Source organism: Thamnophis sirtalis, unplaced genomic scaffold (genome assembly GCF_051295495.1).
Source record: "Thamnophis sirtalis isolate CommonGarterSnake01/CBP01778 unplaced genomic scaffold, rThaSir2_p1.2 scaffold_11, whole genome shotgun sequence".
Taxonomy (NCBI): domain Eukaryota; kingdom Metazoa; phylum Chordata; class Lepidosauria; order Squamata; family Natricidae; genus Thamnophis; species Thamnophis sirtalis.
This window is the reverse complement of record NW_028261391.1, coordinates 27,779,069-27,799,934: the sequence shown is the minus strand read 5'-3', so window position 1 is coordinate 27,799,934 and position 20,866 is coordinate 27,779,069. Positions and strand designations below refer to the sequence as shown.

At 39.1% G+C, this 20,866-nt stretch overlaps 1 long non-coding RNA gene across 3 annotated transcripts in view; it reads left to right on the top strand.

Moving 5' to 3' along the window:
- The first annotated feature begins 2,829 nt into the window (after window positions 1-2,829).
- Window positions 2,830-20,866, top strand: part of LOC106538576 (uncharacterized) — a 48,007-nt gene continuing 29,970 nt past the window's right edge. For 2 of the 3 annotated variants that reach the window (XR_015698015.1, XR_015698013.1), the window contains exons 1-2: window positions 17,893-18,006; window positions 19,716-19,813. This is a non-coding gene — a long non-coding RNA (uncharacterized LOC106538576). Of the gene's footprint in view, window positions 2,969-17,892; window positions 18,007-19,715; window positions 19,814-20,866 lie in introns of those variants that run through there. The other variant, XR_015698014.1, reaches the window with a different exon arrangement.

Here is a 20,866-nt window from a genome sequence, read left to right as displayed (position 1 = left end):
AGACCGCATGCTCAGAAGCCCCGCTCTGCTTTTTTTTTTGTTTTGGCCGCACCGAGGATCTGCCAGACTTCTCCAATGGCACCGAGCGAGCCAGGTTCCTCGCTTTTAAGTAAGCGCACACACTACCCGGGGCTAGAGTTCGAGCGCGCCGCGCATGCGCGCCTCCCACCCCTGGGCAGAGCTTCCACGTGCTGTTGAATATTTATAACTCAGCACTTCCTAAACTGTCTGGAGAAGGTAACCGCACAGAGCCTAAATCATCGCGAAACCGCTGGCGTGGGTCCCGAAACAGTTGGGTTGGGGGGTCGTTGGGGGTGTTGGGAGGAACAGAATATATGCACGTGCTTGTTTTCCCGATATCGGCGGTGGTTTAAGTGAGATCGTACGGCAAACAAGGCTCAGCAGAAGGTTCGGCAAACCTTGCGGGCTCCTAGCAAACAACGCCAAGTGGCGGGGAGGTGTGTGTGTGTGGGGGGGAGAGGCTCCCTACGATGACAGCAGCAGCGCGGTTCTCAAGCAGCTCGTTAGGACGACGCTGGTTCGGGCTTCACGTGTTCCCCTCCCTCCGGTTAGCCAATGATTTCTATTGCATTAAGGAAGATCCATCCACTCAGGCCCGGAAGGGATCTCTTCGGGGGCTTCGCTCTGGTTTGTCTGCCAGACTGCCTACAGGTTTTGATCCCATACCTTCTTTCCCCCCGACCCTGCTATAGAGTTGAAACGATCTTTCAACGCGGGCCCTTCAGCATAGCAAAGGTTTTTTTTTTTTAGATCTGCAACGTCTAAAGACATTAGATGGCAGGAGAAATTGAAGCGTCCCCGAACCTTCATTCCTTTGCCTCGACTGCTCCCATGCAGGCGGCCAGCTCCTGCTCCCCCCCCCACCGGTGTCTCCTGACCCAGGTTCGTCTGAATGGCAAGAGAAGCTTGGCAAACTAGGACAGGCTTCCCGAATGGGGAACTCTAGAAGGGAGCCAGAGATCTCTTGATCGAAGAGATTTTAGAAATCCTCAGAGAGAGAGAAAAAGAGGGAATACTGACAACAACAAATGCCATGATGACGACAGAAAAAAGGTTGCGTGCTTTCTGACGGGTTAACGTGCGGTGTATTGTACGCCTGTAAATGCAAATCCTGTTTTCTAGTCTTTGTTAGAAGCAGGAAGTCGCCCTGCAGGTTACCCGCCTCGGACGGCTATCTTTAGCAGCCTCACAACTCAGGCAAAGGTCTTGGGTTTCAGCCCACACCAACCCACTGAAGTCATAGGAGGGCACTGGCTGGAGGGGCTGTTTCTCAGAGTTTTTCGTAGTTCTCGGTTGGGGGTGGTGGGTTAATGCGGATGCGGGCGATGTCCTGCCAACTATAGGACAGTAGCTGACTTCTTCACCCTCCGAACACCGTTCATTCTCGGCTTCAGCGGCCCTTCTCCAACCGTTCCCCAGTGGCTCAGGAGCGGCTCATCCTACCCCGACTAGTCCTTCGCCTTCAGCATTGTGAATGGGGCCCTGAGGCGAGACCCACCTCTCCTTTACAAGGTTTCACCAGGGCTGGTGAATGCCCAGTCTTTCTCCCTCCCCCCTTTCTCTTCTTTTATGGCAAATATTCAGACACTATGTAGAAATTCTATATTATTTCCCCCCTCTCAAATAAACCCAACACACACACTCCTTTCTTGACCACTCGCTTTCCGTTTGGCGTCCTAGAAACTTTCCCCCCTTGCCTCCTAAACGTAAAGAGACGCTAAAGCCAGGTTTGCACATAAAAATATTTCCATGATTATTGGATCTCAACTTAAAAGACCACTTTCTCTTCTTTAAATAGCGTGTTGAAGAAATGAGGGGGAAAAATGGCGTGGGTTCCCCCACCCCCTTTCCCCTTTTTTAAAGTGCATCTCCTAACAGTTTGATTATAGCCCTACAATCTGGCCAGCATATAATATATTATTTCGCCGAGAAGGCGAAGAAGATTGGTGACTTTTGAAAAGCGGAATGAAACGCAGAGGCGCGCGCGCGCTTTCACATTCTCTCCCCCCCTCCTTGATCACGTGACCGGTCAGCCGCCGACAGATTTATTTCGTTCAAAAGGTGGGCGAGAAAAACATCCGGCTCCACCATTGTTGATCCTCTTTCCTTTCCGACTTTGTTTACAATCCCTGCCTGCTCTCTAAATACTACTGCCAGCCCGCATCCTTTATTTGCACTTACTAAGCTATTGTTTACCCTCCCTTCCACTTTCCCAGGTGAATTTTTTTTCCAAAAGAAAGCGGTTTAGAGATCTTTTCCTTGAGAAGAAAACATTTAAAAAAAACAAGCCTGGGCAACAGGTTGATCCACGCACTTACAAATGCGGGAAAGCCACCCCACATGCCTCTTAGAGGTTTTGCACACTCCCCCTCTGCGCCCCGTTGGTCAGCGTATTATTCGAATAAGCGTCTCTCTCGTTTTCTTAGGGAATAAATTATAAGTTAAAAAAAACACTGCAAAATAAAATCCACCCAGCTCGCCACAAATACACCCAACATATCGGAGAGCTAGGAAAGATTTTGTTTACAAAATGCTATTTTATTGTAAGGGGTTATTTCCGTCTTTCCTTCGCTCGCTTGCCCTCTAAACCAACCAACACCCCCCCCCCCGTCCGCATTAACCCCTTTGGTTAGCTGGAGGGAATGTGAAACTGAGATTTGGCCCTGAGTTTAATCTCCCCCATCTCTCCTCAGCTCCCCGCGCTCTCTCTCTCCCTCTCTCTGCCTATAGATCTGGCACGGTCTTGCTCTCTTAACTCTCAGATCATTGTTCCGGTGGCGGCGGCCAGAAAGAGCAAGGCAGCGCTGTGCTCTCACTTCCTCCTAGCTTCTTTAAAAAAAAAAAAAGGGGGGGGGGAGAACATGCCTCGTCCAACTTTTCCTTCAGTTATTCTCTCCTCAATCTCACTGGCAGGCTATTGCCGAAAACCTACTACACTCCAGTTTTGGTAAGTGGGACGTCGGTCCGTTGCAAAGATGGTGCCGCCGAGCTGGCTGCGTGCGTGTACCTCGTAGAAGTGTGGGTGGTTTGTGTGCGTGCGTGCGCGCGTGTTTTGATACCAAACAGAGTCTGCCCAACACCCGTGTCCTTTCGCGTCAAGCAGCCCCGAGTTAAACTTATGGTGGCGTCTGAAATCTCAATAGAAACCAGCACCGTCACTGTTCGCTGGCTGAGACGGACTTCGGGGACACGCAACCCCGGAGCCGGTTGGCAACTCGGGCGCAGCTCGTTGTTGCGATCGCGGCGGCTGTTAACGTCCGAATCGAGGAGAGCCGAGCGCTTGTTTTGCCTTACCTTCATATTTGCTGTTTGCAACGGCTCGTCGTTATATAAAACAGGCAGCTGCCAGCCACGGGAGGCTCTGAGATATCATTGGGTTAGCATTGCGGGGTGATTTGAAATCTCATGTCAAATGTTCCCTCGAAGACAACCCATAGATTTAATAATTGTTATGGCGGAAAAACAAACCCTTACAACTTTTTTTTAAAAAAACAAGCATTTACAGCACAGTCTTCACCTAGCGTTTCGCAGCCCGAGGCGCCGTTTTACATTATTGTCATAAATGGTTTCCGAGCGCAGAGCTGATATTAAACTCTAAGACTGATTGAAATTTATAGGCATTTAAGGGTAAGCCTGATTTGAATTTCACCTTGTCTACCACCCCACCCCACCCCACCCCCGCCGCCCCTTCTAGGAAGTATGGGGAAGTGAACCCAACCGCTGCGTAGAATTGACCTTTGGCTGACACCCCTGGGTGGAAGGCGCTTTGCAAATGAGGGGTGGAGGAATTAAAATTAAGCTGAATTTTGGTGGCGTTCGACGAAGTCCCACGACATTCGCCCGAGGCTCAGCTCTCCTGGTCTGGAAGTTCCAGCAAAGTTCAAGGGAATCGGAACAGCTTCCTCGGGATCTCCCTGATAGTCACAAGGGGGAGAAAGATGATTCCTCCGGGCTACAGGGCGCGAACAGCAGCCGTGGCGCCTTCAAGTTCAGCGGCACTTCCCGTTCTTCGAAAGCTTTAGCTTTATTCTCACTTTTGGGGTGAGGGGGTGGGGGTGGGGAGAGTGAAGTTACGTTCACAGTTGCTTGTGGCGCGGTGGTTTTCGAAGCACGAAAACAAGCGCGTGGAAGCGGGTGCTAACAAGCGGTGCGACTTTCTTGTGTGTGTGGGGGGAGAAAGTGACAACCTTACGCATTCCTCGAAAACTTTTTTCGAGTGTGGATCTGAATCTGCAGCGCCCAGGGTGATAACCAAAGAGCTTGGCTAAGAAAGGGAACGCTGAGATGAGAGGAAAAGGTGACATTTCGCTTTCAAAGCAAATGCCCAAACCAACTCCGGCTCCTTTCTCCTTCTGATTGGTTGGGGGGGGGGGGGGAGAAGGAGTTTCTAAAACTTTACCGGCGGCGTTTGCGAGACGGTCCTTATAAGTTTAACCAAAGTCCTGGTACGCATGCCTGTTACGCGGGAGGGGTATTATGTAAAATATGAAGCTGTTGAAAGCGATGCGGTGATACCAGACTTCCCACGGTCTAAAGGGTGAAGGCTGGACATAAGGCTAGAATATGGCAGTGGGGGCTGCGGAGGACGCCTCCCCCCATGTCTTCACGCACACCTGCCCCCTACCCTTGTTCAACCCTAGGAAGTTATTTAATGAAATCGGGCCAGCACTGACAAGTTCTACAATAGGTCGGTCCATGCACTGTTGCTTTCAATAGGAGCCCCCACTCTCTCCCCCACCAGCATTTTGACTAAGTGGTATTCACTTCATCGTTTCTCCGGTTCCCATAGTGAAGTTTCTCTCTGGGGCCAGAAACACGAATTTCCATCATTTGTGGAATGTCTATTCCACGAATGATGGAAATTCTATTCCATCTATGGGATTTCTATGCTTTCCTCACATTGATTGGGCAGTCCTTTTCCTCCCAGGCTCACGTCGGTGAGACTCAGGCCTTTAAGCAATGTTGCAGAAGGCGCAGGTCTCCTGGAATTGGGAATAAAGGCTCTTCGGTAGGTAAGGAAGGCGGAGGCGGGCGGACTATCTACGAGGACCAGGCAATTTGTGGGATGCCAAAAGTCTCTCCCCCCTTGACTAAACTCAGACTTCTTAAATGAATACAACTTCCTATTTGGAAAGAAATATCAGCCGTCTAATACATATTATCCAACCATTCTTCCCGAGAATACAGGGATGGTGTCGATCCGTTTTACCCAAGTCCTTCACGAGCTGCTTATACCCCAAGAACTTTGGGTATGGAGGGTCTCGTGACCCTAAGAGGATTCACAGAAAGGTGAAGGGTGACCCTACACACCTAGCGCCCTTTCCCGAGAATCTCCTCTAAAGCAGTTTTGGATTTTTTTCTGTGCTCTGTGAAATGAGAGAAGTGCCTCCCGTGGAAGTTTTGGAAAGTCTGTTTTTTATTGATCCCTTCCGTTCCTTCGTTACATTGTTTTAGACGGGCATTCCAAAGGAAACGCGAATGAAAAGGCAGGTCCAAGAAATATATATTTAAAGAGACAAGCGAGAAGTGCAATCTTGACAACAGCGGGTTTGCTTTCCGCAGACCTTGGCTTTCCTTTGCTCCATGGAGATTTGGTCCCGGTGGGCTGCATTCCGATGACTCACTTGGCATTTAATTCCCAACACGGGTCAGATCAACTTGCTTCCAAAAAAAGCCTAATTTAGCCTGGAGGTGTTGGGGGAAAAGCGTGTCAAGGCTGGCTAGTCCTATCAGGAAATAGTGCTTAAGCTATTAGCTCGATGCCCCCAATCTTGTTTTCAATGAGACCCCGTAGGTAGTTTTAAATAGGCTTGGAATCGATAGGATATCAGTCTGAATCGAAACTGTGCGTGGCCCTCTGCAAGAGTTCGAATCCCATTGCCATCAATGAGACTGAATTCTTTTTTTTTGGGGGGGGGGGCAATTAGAAACTGTACTGTACTCCGCGGGCGTGGATTTCGGATGGAGATATAGATCTTCCAGAAACATTTGTATTGTTTTGAGAACAAACCCCAAATATCTGGCTAGGCTGTCGGTGCTATCAGTCCTTCTCACATCCCTTTTCTTGTCTGAAATTTGCCAAATACAAAGACTTGATTCAAAAGATCATACAGTTTGATCAGAGCTAAATTTAGCAGACAAAACACCTCCCACCTTAATAAACCAGTGTGTTACTTTTACAAGAAAAAGGTAAACATACCAACGTTTCAGAATGGAAGAAATCGTGGCAAGTTTCAAAAGTGTTAACAGGGCAACTTCTGTTGCAAAAAGTGGGTTTCAACTGATAATATCCGGCAAAGAGGCATAGGCTGTAAATAAATTAAACTGTTTAAATAAGTTAAACTGTTTCCAACCAGGTTTTAATTGCCAAATTTCACATAAAAGCAGATTATAAATCCTTCCTGTCCTATCTGCATTCTGCAGTCTGTCATTTTTTAGGCTGCTTTGTTATCTCTAGAACATTTAGTTAATTAATCATGCCTACATTTTTCTTTTCTTGTCTGGAACACACAGTTTATGGAAAGCAAAATCGTTCAGCATAAAATGCTCTTTAAAAAGGCTGTTTACGTCTCTCTCTCTCTCTCTTCCCCCCTCCCACTCCTTATCACTGTTTTAGCATGTTTGGTGTAAGGCAGAAGCTGGTATCCTAAGGCAGAACTATCACCCTATTGGTATGCTATGTCCAGATTTAGAGCAAAAAGGATCATTAAATGGGTGGGAACTGGAAAAATGAGTGTGTGTCTCTTTGTGGATATGAGCAATGTCTTCTAACTTCATATTCATTGACAAATTTAATGTCGATTGTATTAGCTTCTGAAAGAAGTCCATATCGATTACAACAGAATTTCTTTTGCCTATTAAAATTAGGATCGGGCAAAAAAAAGGGGGGGCTTGCGTATTTATTGGAAGATCAACTTCCTTTCTTTCTGCTTCTCTTTCTCTTTCTCCTTTTATTGGAGACAACCATTATAATGAACACTGGTCATCCTATAATTCAGAACTAATCCTATTAGTTAATTCTATTGTTTATATCTGGAAACTGGAAGAAAGTATTGTGCGAAGTTATGGATCTGATGCAACATTGATGTCACTGTCCCCACGAAATGTTAGAACAGTCAGCTTAGCCTGTCTGAACCAGCATTCTCCCTATTTAATCAGTTTTCCTGGCTTTTCTTTGCTCTTGTACTTATCATTGAATGTTCCTGACTGCAACGCATAAAAGGCCGAATGGTAGATATATTTGAAGGTGTGTTTCCATAGACTTAGGGAAATCCCTTGTATATCCTTTGAATCAACTGGTTCATGGAAAAGGGATAGCTAAGAGGAGCAGCAGACGTCCTTTTCCCTCCTCTCACACACAAAGTATTAACATATTATTTGTAATGGGGTTCCATGCATAGGATACCTCCATCCATCTTTCTTATCCTCAGTTGGGAGATTCCTGTTGCTTTATGGGCTCCAGATCAAATAATAAATCACAGATGCTGGTAAAATGAATTCAGGAATACAGAAATGCTTTTGATGGTTCTATATTTTCTTTGAATTGAGCATTTAAACTGCAATTCGGCAGTCATTGGTAATGTACCAACAAACCTAACTTGTGTGTGTGTGTGTGTGTGTGTGTGTGTGTAATATAATGGGGAGAGAGAGAGAGAGAGAGAGAGAGAGAGAGAGAGGGAGGGAGGGAGGGAGGGAGGGAGAGAGGGAGAGGGAGAATTGTCCTGGAATAAATTTATGTACTTTATAATGATGATGTTGATGATGATTTTCAGTTCCAAACATTTCAATTAAGAAATATAATTGTCTCCTCTGCATGGGAAATGGAAAGTGACTGTAATGAGTATTAAATATATCTCCATTAGCAAATGTACTTAATTCTAACTTGGAAGAACTATTGAATTGTTGTTTACTCAGAAGTAAATCCTACTCGTACTCTTTAGTCAGCATCTTTATGATTCTAACAGACCAAAGTAAGCCTTAAATAATTATTGTGAAAACAATTCTACAACCAATACTTGCATTAATATTTTTGTTGATTTAAAAAAAAAACCCCACTAACACAGTTATAAAAGAATTAAGGCATCAACAAACATAAAGGCTTTGTAATAATGTTTTACTACCATTATCAACAAATGAAAACTCATTTACTTATCTTCTTTTAAAAAGAATTTTAACAGAATGAATGAAGGGTTGCCAAAACCAAATAATTAACAACATGCATTTGATGTATTTATGATGCAATCATTTCAATTCAAAAATACTTATGATTTTCTTTTTAATGTCATAAAGTCAAATTATATAATTAATTTCAAACTACTTTGATAATATTTATGGTGATTTCATTTCTTACAATCTTAAAGTATACCTTGTATCACTGATTTCAACAACATTTTCTCAGAATGACACTAAAAGGATATTAAGGGCGATAGTAGTTTTATTTTAAAAATACATACCCATGGATCATCTCACTATTGCTTTTGACAAAGGGCATAGGTAAAGGAATAAAGTATTGGGAAGGAATATCAGAGTTCACTAGTATCTTAGTGTGTATGTTTTCTAGTAATATTTTATTCTTTTCTCCATACAAGACAGGCACAATTTTCTTTCTTGTTGTAATAACAATAGTGAGTTTAAAATATATGTCTAAGCCTCTCTCTATATATACACATTTATAGATATCTATCCTTCTGTCTGTCTGCATATCTGTCAGTCTAGATACACGCACAAACACACAGTTGTATCTCAGATCCTGTGTATTGATATCTCTATGACGTTATTCATGGGTCTTTGTCCAATACAGAATCTGCTGTGCTTTAACTCCACTGTCAGGAACAAGTTTAATATGGTCAGTTGGTATTGTGTCATGGCAAAAATTAAATCATCTATGTAGATTATTATAGAATATTATAGAAAAAATGGGGTGCAATGTCAGGAAAGAAAGGAAAACCACAATTTATTCTGGTTTGAAGTAAGCTGCATCAGTATCAGTTGCACTTCCTTAAACATAATCAGGATCATGTCCCTTTGGAGGACCATTTATTACTTATAATCAGTAACTATTAATAGATATTATTGATACATTAATGGCATATCAGGATAAATAAAACTAATAATCCTTAAATATTGTTATTTAGACTGGATTGTACTTTTACACAGCGAACACTAACATAAGAGGCTTTATAATCAATGGTCTGAACCATAGGTGCCATAATGATTGCTAAAAATTTATGGAATGAAGAGATACACATTGTATATATAGCTGCCACTTTCCCCAATACTTGAATAGGTATATACCCACATACACATTTAACAGGCTGGAAGTCTGTTAGAAGTCATTTTTCTAGAGATATGCAGAATGTGGACTCTCTCTTCCTTTGAAAAGCTTGTATAGGAGTAAAAGAGCAAATATTTTTTTATTAAGGGGCAGCAGTATAATATATATGTAAATAAAATAATGAAAAGGGTAATTAGAAAGAAAAGAAAAGTAACAGAGTTTAAGGAAGGTAAATTCTACATTAGAAAGCAGGTTGTATGCAGAATTTATGGGAATGAATTGGAAGAATATAAACAATCTGGTGTATATAGCATATTTGCAGGTGTTTCAATATGTTTTTCTTTTTTATCTATTTTCTTCTTGCAATGATGACTTTTAAACATGCAGTGCAATTTCTCTTAAATAGGTGTACAAAATGATACCATCTTTCAAATAAAGACTGTATAAGCTGTTTGATAGCTTGCAATTATGGCTACCCTGGATCTATGCTTGGTGTAAAACTATAAATCCTAAAAACATCTTCTGTTATTTCTAACATATCATGCTGCATTTTAGAGAGGTCCAAGAAGTTTGTACCAAGAAAAATAAAAATAGGGAAATAATATAACTATTAGATTCTATTGCTTCAGCATATGGCATGGTAAATGTATGAAGATTTACAAAAAGGGTTGTGACAACATGGTGTGCAGCTGTGCACAGCACCATTTAATCCTCCGATTTAATAAAATAGTTTCTCAGAACTTCATTGACAATCACAGATTGCACACCAAGTTTTGGAATGTCCCTTTTCTAACACCCTTATTATTACTTCATCCTCAAATCAGTTCAAAAGCCCATTCGTCTCTTGCTTTGAAAATAATATTTATGGCACTTCAAAGGGAAATCTAGGAGAAGATTGAAATGCTTTCTGTAACACCTTTGTGCAGCGTTTTGCCCATGTTTCCTCCTAATAATTTAAAAGAGAGCTTGACAATTCTCCTGGATTACATGATGGTACACACATGCTTCTTTCTGGGGCTGTCAGGAAAAGCTTTTTCTTTTTTTCAAGACTCAACAGATAGTTCTTTAAAGTTTGCTTTGGGTAATAAGTGGTTATTTGGAGTATATGCAATATGTCTGTGATTAGCAATATATTCTGCCGTGACATATTTAGCGTTCACATAAAATTATTATCTTGGAAACCGTACAGGTTTAGAGAATTTAGATTGCCATGTTGTGACCAGAAGATTCTGTCTGCCGGTACATTCCACACTTTGCTTCCTTATTGCTTGTGCCTCTTTTTCTTCCTTCTCATCTTATAAAGTGATCTTATAAAGGACAAAAAGCTGATAATATAAATAAAAATAAAAACAGAGCTGGGGAATATCATGCATCAACGTACCAAAGAGCAATATCATTTCCTCAGTCTTATATCTTCCTACTCAGAAACAAAGCAAAGTGTTTTGCTTGGAGTAAAAGTACTACAAAACCCTTCTGTAGACACAACTCCCAATGTTTGAGGTCATGTCTCATCCCATTTTTATGCAGTTGCCCAGATTCATCCTAATTTATGAGAAAAAGGACTGCTGAAAATGTTAATAAAAACAAAGCTTCCATTTATTAATAGGTGCCACTGTGGTGCATAAATACCGTGTATATTTATGTGATTCTCACAATCATAACAACAAGCAGAGATGATAGAAGCCAAACTAATCACATAAGCAATGAGTGACAACTCAGTCACTCAATCACTCAACGTAGGCAGATGCAGGATATGCTTTAAATACAGGAGAAATGTTCTATAAAGCTATGAGCAAGCGTGGAGTCAGGCAGAGGTGAAAAAGCAGCAGTATAGACAAGGCCCAGGGGGGAATATTGCAGTGTAATAAGTAAACAACAAGTAAACAAAACAGATTGGTTTTCCAGCACGGAATTTAAAATCCTTATTTCCAAGTTCTACATAAAGCAGTTAAATTCTTCACTGAAAGCTCAAGACATAACTTACTTTATTTCACTGCAGTTCATTGAACTGAAATAAAACTAACTCCTCTTAAATTATTGGGGGACGGGGGGGGGGGGTTTGACTCATTTAGTGCTTTAATTCTTCCTATTTTGCCAGACTTTGGAATGATACTAGAATTCTGAAGATGGGCAAAAAATAAAGCGATGTTTTGAGGGAATATGAAAATTTGCTCTCTGAATCTTAGTGGAAATTTTACATAAGCATACAACATTGTTTCATTTTTGCCTCTGGCACAAGATAGGGAAACTTTCCCATATCTAGTTACTTATTATGTGATGAAAATAACCAAGGAAGAATGATTGGAGCCTTGCTAATCTTTAAGACTACAGGAAATTAAATACCGTCAAAATGAATTTTACAATAATCTATGCATAACATGATTAATTTTCAATTGATTTTGCTAGTTTTTTTTTTTTTAAAAAACAAATATTTGTATACTATGTACCTCTGGCTAGATTCCATTCAATAGGATTAATTGCTGAACCCTACTTAAGCTACTGGTTGTTATGTAACTCCATAGGGGCAGATTCTTATTTCTCAAGAAAAATGCAGGCTAATTCCAATTTATACAACAATAGCTTCATTAAATACATGAACAAGCCATTGTGATATATGATTTCCTACATGGAAACATATTGTGTATAAATAACAAAGAACTGAAAGACTGGCAAAGGTATTTTCTAATTTATGACGGCCTACATTTTCTACTAAGATATTAACCCCAACATATAAAAGGAGAGTAAACAACAAGAATGATTAAAAAAAATGAACATGTTATGTTGAAGCAATTGAAATGTCTTCATAATGCAAAGGTTTGATTTCTTTAAAACAGATAACCAGAATTTTTTGATAGCCACATATAAGAAATTATAATGGGGGGAAATCTTGTATCACTGCAAATCTTAGATGGGCTTTTAGCTTAGGGATTGTGCCCCACAATGTTTCATATATTGTCTTTGTATTGTTAAGTGAGGGATCATATTACTATACCCCCCCCCACAGACCCACCCACCCACCCACACACACACAGAGATATGCAATTTTAAAAAAAAGACCATTTCTGTGATTACAATTTTAATAGCAATAACACTTAGACTTATATACTGCTCCACAGTGCTTTACAGCATTCTTTGAGCAGCTTACAGAGTCAGCATATTGACCCCAACAAACTGAGTCCTTGTTTTATCAACCGCATAAGGATGAAAGGCTGAGTCAATCTTGAGCCTATTAGGATTGAACTGCAGACTGTGGGCACTGGGCAGAGTTAGCTTGAAATACTGCATTCTAATCACTGTGCCACCAAAGTTCTTACAATTTTAAAAACATCAGAAACAAACATTTAATTTTAAAAAATCCTGAAAGTCTGGCCTATATTTTTAAAGGAATCATTTATTTGGAATTCAGTGGATATAAAAAATCTACACACATCTGTTAAGATGCCAGGTTTTTGAGATATATAAAAAAAATCAGGCCAAGATAAATCACTTATAAGTTATATTAAAGGCAGATTTTTTTCTGCCTTTAATATACTTATAAGCTGTGTAATTCAATTGGAAAACAAATTTAAATCTTGTAGGGTGGGGACAATTTTTAAAAAAGTACATTAATGTGGTTGCATAAGTGAGCACATGCTTAGACTAATCCTTTGTCTTTTGGAGTAGGAGTCAGCATGACACATCATTGTCCACTCTTCCTTGGAAAAGTGGTCTGAATCTGTTAGATTGTGAGGACATCTATATACAGCCTTCTTCAGTCACCCCACAGATTTTCAGTTGGATTCAGATTTGGGCTCCAGCTGGGCCATTCCAAAACTTTGGTATTCTTCTGACAAAACCATTCTTTTCTCGATTTGAAGATATGCTTTCGACCATTGTTGTGTTGAAAGGGCAAATTCTTTTCCAAATTCAGCATTTTTGCAGATATCTGATTTTGCCAACATTGACTGATATTTGGAACTGTTCATAATTCCGTGCACCTTGACTAAAACAACAATTCCAGCTGAAGAAAAGCGGTCCCAAAGCGTAATGCTGCCATCACACATGCTTCACTGTGGGTATGGTTACTTTCGGTAATACATAGTGTTGTTTTCGCACAAAAAATAATGTTTGAATGATGGCCAAAAAGTTCAGCTTTGGTCTCATCAGACCATAACACATTTTTCCAGTCCTTCTGTCAGACTTGATGTAGATTTTTGCAAAAATGTAGCCAGGCTATTTTCTTTGTAAGAAAAGACTTTCACCTTGCCACCCTACTACACAGCTCAGACATATGAAGAATATGAGAGGTTGTTGTCAAATGTAGTACACAACCCAGCATTTGCCAGAAATTCCTGCAGCTCCTTTAATGTTGCTGTAGGCCTCTTGGCAGCCTCTCAGACTAGTCTCCCATCAACTTTGGAGGGACCCCTAGTTTTTGGTAATGTCACGGTTGTGCCATATTTTTCCACTTGTTCATGACTGTCTTTGCTGTGTTCCATGGTATGTCCAATGCTTTGGAAATGTTATTGTACCCTTCTCCTGATGGATATCTTTCAACAATGAAATCCCTTTTTTGCTTTATAAGCTCTTTTCAGACCATGGCTTTTGCTGTAAGAGGCAACTGAGTAAATGTCAGGAAAAAAATCCTAGTAGAACCGCTGAACTTTATGTGGGCTTGATCAAAGTCACTTGAATTGGTGGCAGGCATGTACTGACTGCTCTTTAGCCTCAATTTGAATGTGATTGGTTAATTCTGAACATAGGAATATCCTTACTTATAAGAGGGTGTGCACACTTTCACAACCACTTTATTGTATGTTTTTTTAAATTTTTATTCTTCCTCACAAAGATTTCAATCTGTTTTTCAATTGAATTTACTGCTTATATATTATATTAATGGTGGGGAAAAATTGAAATAATTTTTCTTGGTCTGATTGTTTTACATCTCAAAAACCAGACATTTTAACAGGCTTTTTATATCCACTGTAGCGATAGACTACATTTTTTTTTTTACATCTAATTAATCCCTGTCTCTAAAGAATGTCTTTGAGCAAGCTTGTTAGAGAGATGGGAAACGAGTGGATAGAAATTATTTGTTTCAAGCAGATCACATGCCCTTTTTGTAAACTTATGCTATTGTGTGAACGAGTAAGGAATAACTTCTAAAGCATATGAATGAACCTTTGGAGCTTGTGAGCAGAAGGAGAAACAAGTACATCTGAATCCAGAAAGAGTGGAAATGATAAAATGAACTCCTTCTCCCTGTCCCTTTCTATCCCCCTTCCTTATCATCAGAGAAAACATTTTTAAGTTTCCTGAAATTGGTGTTGTTTGTTGAGATGCAGATAAATTGTTACTGAGCACACTTCATTCATTTTAGATTAATATAAGATCCTTTTCTTCTTCTAGACATCACAGATCTTGCTGCATTGGTTCATTTTTTCCCAGGAGTGTTCGGTTTGCTATATATGGGACAGATTGCAACTAAGATATTTGACTGCTTTATATGGAAGCTCTGAAAGCAATTCACCTATCTTGCTATATCCTATAATACTGTTAACATTGGACCCTAGGGTAAAAACTAAGTAGCAAGTGACAAACAGATCCAACATGATCAGTTGTGTAAATATGGTCATTATAAAAATATACCTTAATTTTTTTCATATAATGGTTAAATTTTCAAGAATTTGAATATGAATTCTATATATTGCTGTCAGAATGATTCTAGTAAATAAATAAAACAGATATAGAAAAGGGACAAGATGTTTTTTTAATTTCATCATGTATTTTTCCTTAATTCTGGTCATACTTCTAAGTCAACGTAAGCTGCTAAAATCTCAACAAGGTTAAATGGTCATATCTTATCCCCCTCTCAACTGATTCTTAGTTTTCAGTGCTCCTGAAGGTGACTGACAAACTGCTTAATTTAAAAATTACTTAAAAACATAAATATATTTTTGTTTATATAGAAATTCCACCAGTTCTGAAAAAACAATTACTTTTCTCTATTATATAATTTTGTTGAGAGATACAGATTTATAGGCACCAAATTATTAAAACTAATTAATATAATTATATGAAATAATTAATGTATGAATTCCACACAACATGTTTCTAGTATATTACAATAGCTCCTTAAGTTCCTGCTATTAAAAATAATAATGGGGGATCTGTGATGAAGAAAGAAGCTTTATACAGGCTTTGATGGTTCTTAAAAACAGTAGTTCCCTACCTAGCATTCTCTGTATGGGTTGGGAATATAAGTCTTAGCATTTCCAGCCAATACAACCAAAATCCAGGGTTCAACTGAGAAAATTTTAAAATGGTAGATCAGAACATTTGTTCTCATTCGCTTGCTATTCAAATATACAATAATAGAGCCACTGGGGGGAAAAACCCACTTGATTGTTTGGAATAGTTATAATAAGGTGTAATAATATGCTGTAGTTTTTAAAAAAACTAAGCAATGTAAAATTATGTAGCAAAACCAGCACACCAAATCAGACTCAACAGGAAATCACAGCAAATAGATTATTGATACACAAGTATTTCTCAACCTCAGCAACTATAAGCTGTGTGGACTTCAACTCCCAGAATTCCACAGGCAACATTGCTGAGGTAACGACCATACAGCTCAAGGTTGCCGAGATTGAGAAAGACTATTCTGCCCTACATTAAATAAGTGTAATTCATACTACCTTTCACTTTTATTTTCTTTTAGGACCAATTTCACATATAATACTTGATTCCAATCCCCAGGGCTCAATCCTATGTAAAAATGAAGCATGTTATTTTATTTTTTAAAAAATAGATTCTATGGCACGGGTGTCAAACTCTTGGCATCATTTTGCTGTCCCATGATATTTCACAACGTTTTTCCCTTCACGGAGCTGGGGTGGGAGTGGCTCATTGGCTGCCAGTTTGACACCCCTGTTTTATGGGATACCATTTGTTACTTTTTTTTCCAGCTACACAGTATTTATTATAATCTCTTTTTTCTATGAAGCCGTTATTATAGTATATGCTCTGTAAAGGCTGGATAATAAGTGGTGAATTGTTATACTTAAGACAAAACTTGTAAAAGCAGAATGTTTAAAGCCCATTATTTTTCAGAATTAATAGCCACTACTTAGTAAGTGTTCAATCACCCCTCTTTATAACCCAACAAGCTTATTTTTACAAGTTGCTCCCAAAACATTCAGCTCAATTAATTACTGGAAAACCCAAACACCAAACATTTCTACAAGGAAAGACAGAAGCTAACACACTTCAGGATTATTGGCTTGTTTTCCAAACACCATCCTAAGAAATTACTCATCTTCTCCACTGCTATTTAGTTACAACAGCACATTGTCTATACTGCCTCTTTTGAACTCCAGAGAGAACATAAAAGTTTTCAATGTATATTTTTATCTTCATTAAAAACAAACCCAGCACTAGGTTTAAAAAATACCCACAAAAGAAGATGGAGACATTTCAGTGCCACAAGTGAGACATTTTTATATAAACTTCAACTGAATTAAATCATTTGGCCGGCCATACTTCTTGCATGATAGAGCACATGTTGAGTTAAGAGTCATTTTTACAAGGTTGTATGGAAACGGGGCTAATACGATGACAATTTTTCAGGGCCTGACCTTATCGCAGTTGTGCACTGAGGCTACAAATTGGACACTTGCAATCCTATTACATGGAAATAAATTGGAAATGACATATTATTTATACAGATGTATACATGCCTCTTGATATTTGGAGAGAAGAGCATTTAACTTTTATTTATTGCTCCAGTAAAATATAACTAAGTAGTTGCTACCTTGACATGGCAGAATGGCAGGATACAATAGCATTGCTTACATATCTGGATTGGCTTATTACTTTGCAGCAGAATCAATTCTTCACAAAGGCAGAGAAGACCCATCCTGGAAAGCAATCCAAGACAGACCTACAAGCTATTTTTATTATGTTTATAAGAAACAGGTTGATACGCGACACATCAATATTGGTTTGAAAGCAAGTCCTATTATTTTTGATGGAACACATTTTAAAACAGGCTGAAGTCTTCTGTACATTTAGTTAGGACTAGGTCTCATTGGATTCAGATAAATTGGATTGCTCCCTTTACATTCTGCAAATTTTCATAATTTGAACAGTTGGAATCAGATCTCTTTTGTTATGAGATATAAAATTATCTGATAACAATATTATCTGCAGCTCATCCCCAGTGAACTAAACAGAGTCTACACTGGTATGTACATTTATATGTAAGAAAACTCCACTGAAATTAACAGGATTTATTTTGAAGAAACAGCATTTGCTTGTACAATATTTATTGTTTATTTTAGAGTATCTGCAAATCCTAGCATTGTGCATATTTCAAAAATGACTCTGGAAAAATGTTTTGCACTTTGCATCAACGTACACTTCACAGCTATTAATTACAGAAACCTGATTTTTCTGGCTCCATATGAGTCTGAATAAAGTTGTCACTGCTTTATGGAATAATCCATAAAATTAATGTGACAGTTAACCCCTGTCGCCTCAAATCCTGACCCCACATAATTTAAATCAGGTTGTGCATCTCTGCGTCCCGCTTTTTCTTTTTTCTTTTCGCAGTCCTTGAATCTTGTTTCACCATGTCGAAGAAATGCATCACCACAATACATAGCATTTTGGTAACAAGAACCTGCTCAAATCATTCCAACCCTTCCAGAAAGTCCTTCCTCTGTCCAAGGGTAAGAGGAAGTTCTACACTTTGTGTCAGATCCCAAAGCCTATGGCTTACAGGAACTTCTTGCCAATGTATTTAGAGGTAGTCCTTGATTTATAGCAGTTCATTTAATGACCATTCAAAATTACAACAACGCTGGAAAAAAGTGACCCATGACCATTTTTCATAATTACGACCCTTGCAATATCTCCATGATCACGTGATCAAAATCAAAATTCAGATGCTTGGCCACTGACTCACATTTGTGGATGGTTGCAATGTCCTGGGGTCATGTGATCTTCTGTTATGACAAGCAAGTCAATGGGAAAGTCAGAGTCAGTTATCAACCATGTTACTAACTTAACAACTGCAGTGACTCACTTAAAAACTGTGGAAACGAAGGTCATAAAATGGGGCAAAATTCACTTAACAAATGTCTCACTTAGCAACAGAAATTCTGAGTTCAATTGATGGCATAAGTTGATGATTACCTATACTTTATTTCCTAAAAAACTGATCATCCCTGATGCAAATCTAAAGGCAAATAAATACACAGAAGCTGACATGCTGCAGTTCATTTTTGCCACTGCCTTTGGTCAGTACTCAAGATCCAGAGCAGCCTTTCTCAACTTTTTTTTTAACTTAGGAAGAAGCCTTGATATAATTTTTAATAGATTTTTGTTGATTAGGACTGATCTTTTTTTTTGCAGCATGATTATTGTTAAGCAATGAAATAGGAGAAGAGGAGATTTTTTTTTAAAAAAATTAAAGAATGAGAAAAGGTGTTATGTCATCCAAATTGCTTATACAATGTCTGGAAGGAGGGTGGGAGAGAGTCATTTTTATATATTTTTCTTTTCTTTTTTCCCCATTTCTTTTTCAGTTTTAATATTTTCTTTAGAGACTATTAGATTTTCATTGTATTTGTAAACGTTAATAAAATCATTGTAAAAAATTAATAATTTTTAGCCCTTAGGAACTTTTGCATAAAAGTGATTATGTCTTTAGCTAATATTGCACAGCAGGCAAAGTTAAAAAAAACAACCAGTGTGTTTGTTTGGGTATGCATGCATGTGTGTATGTGTGTATACTTTTGCATGTATGTCTTTATGTGGTTTACAACCTCTGGTACAGGATTTATAGGATCTGGAAAATCAGCATTGCTTCCTTTTGTGCTAGAGTCATGGCTAGCACAATTCCTTCTCACAGAGTGAAAGGGGAAAATGGCTTGCTGACATTTGTCATTCTCAGTTTTGAAGAAGGTTCACTCTTCCGAATCTATCGCCCAAATAATAGAATTAACTCTCCATTGTTACCTAATTATGTTTTATTCAATGAACTCAATTGCTGGGGCTGGCAGAAGATACTTAATCATAAATTAACTGCATAGACTGGGCTCATGCAACTCACCAGATTTAATCTAATTGGCTAAGTTAACAGTTCACATGTCATGTAAATATAAGCATCCTTTTCCTTTTTCATCTTGCTACTGACTTGACAAACTAAGTTTCAACTATTGACATAGAGTCACATTATTCTTTAGGGCCCACAGCTCAGGGTCTCCCTCCCCCTTTTTAAAAAATATCAGGGCCCTCAAACCCTTGGATGTTGGATTTCTAAAAGTAGAACTGCAGATATAGCTTTTCCCATTTACACAGCTCAACAGCATCAGGACTGTATCTGGGTTTCTTTCCATCATGCAGTTTTTGTTCATACAAAATGGTCTCATTTCAGATCTGGAAGATCAGAGCAGATGCATCACTGTCTTGTTTTGTAAGGAAGGAGATGAGAGTGTCCCATCTGAATGCTGCCAAATATGCTTGTCAAGCACAGTAAGTAAACGATATGCTAGGTATCTTCCTAGTAAATTGTTTTGGCAAAGGAGCAAGCCAGATTTAGAGAACTGTTCACACTTCATCAATGTCTGTTTCATCATCAGATAACAAAAAAGGCATTTCTTCCTCTTAGGTCAAATGTTATGTGTGCTTTATTGATTTAACGGCAAGTTTCAGACTGATTCTTAGAAACAGGCTACAGGGGAAATTGCCTGCCATCTTCATCAATTAGGGTTGCCTCACCTTGGTTGTAAAATCTCATGAAAATAATTCTATGCAACTCTGTTGTAGTTCTCCAGAGCATCCTGCTCTCTCTCTCTCATTTCTAAGTGGAAAGGAATGAAACAAGAATGTACCTTGTCATCTATCCTTTTCAACTCCAGTAGATTCCCTGGTTTGTCTGAAGTGGAATTTCAATCCCAATGTTATCCAATTAACCTATTTCAATTCTTTTCCATGCATAAACAATAGCGTTCTACTCTACATCTCAAGTGGACTTCAGATATTTTCTACAAGCACCCTGTAGAAAGAAAAGTCTAGTTGTCAAAACATGGCAAAATCAAAATCAAAAACTTTTAGGTTCTCCAAAAGACCTGAAGCCTGCCACCACTGTGGAAAATTGATGATCTCGGCAATGATCAGTCCAACATATTCAAAGAGTGGAGCATTGCCATTAAGAATGAACAATTAAGGGATGTTCATATAATGTTGCAACTACTAGAAGGGCTTGCACATATAATGTTGCAAATACTATTCTGTGTTATGCAAATCATAATGGTAATAATCATGTACCCAGATGCAATAAAAATCTATAGAGCAAAGGTCACGAGCCTTTTGGCTTATGGCACCCAGATATATAATTACCATAATTTGGCTGTTCTGTAAGCTATCAAATGTAAATGTTTAAGGACCTTGCTGTGAGTTCCCAGTGTGTTCTCAACCCCTTGCTAAGACAGAAATTCAGTTTCACTTCCACAGAGACTCATATGTAGCTTTGCTGCTTGAAATTTGGGTTGAAACTCATTTTCTTTGAGAGTTTCTTGGCCTCCT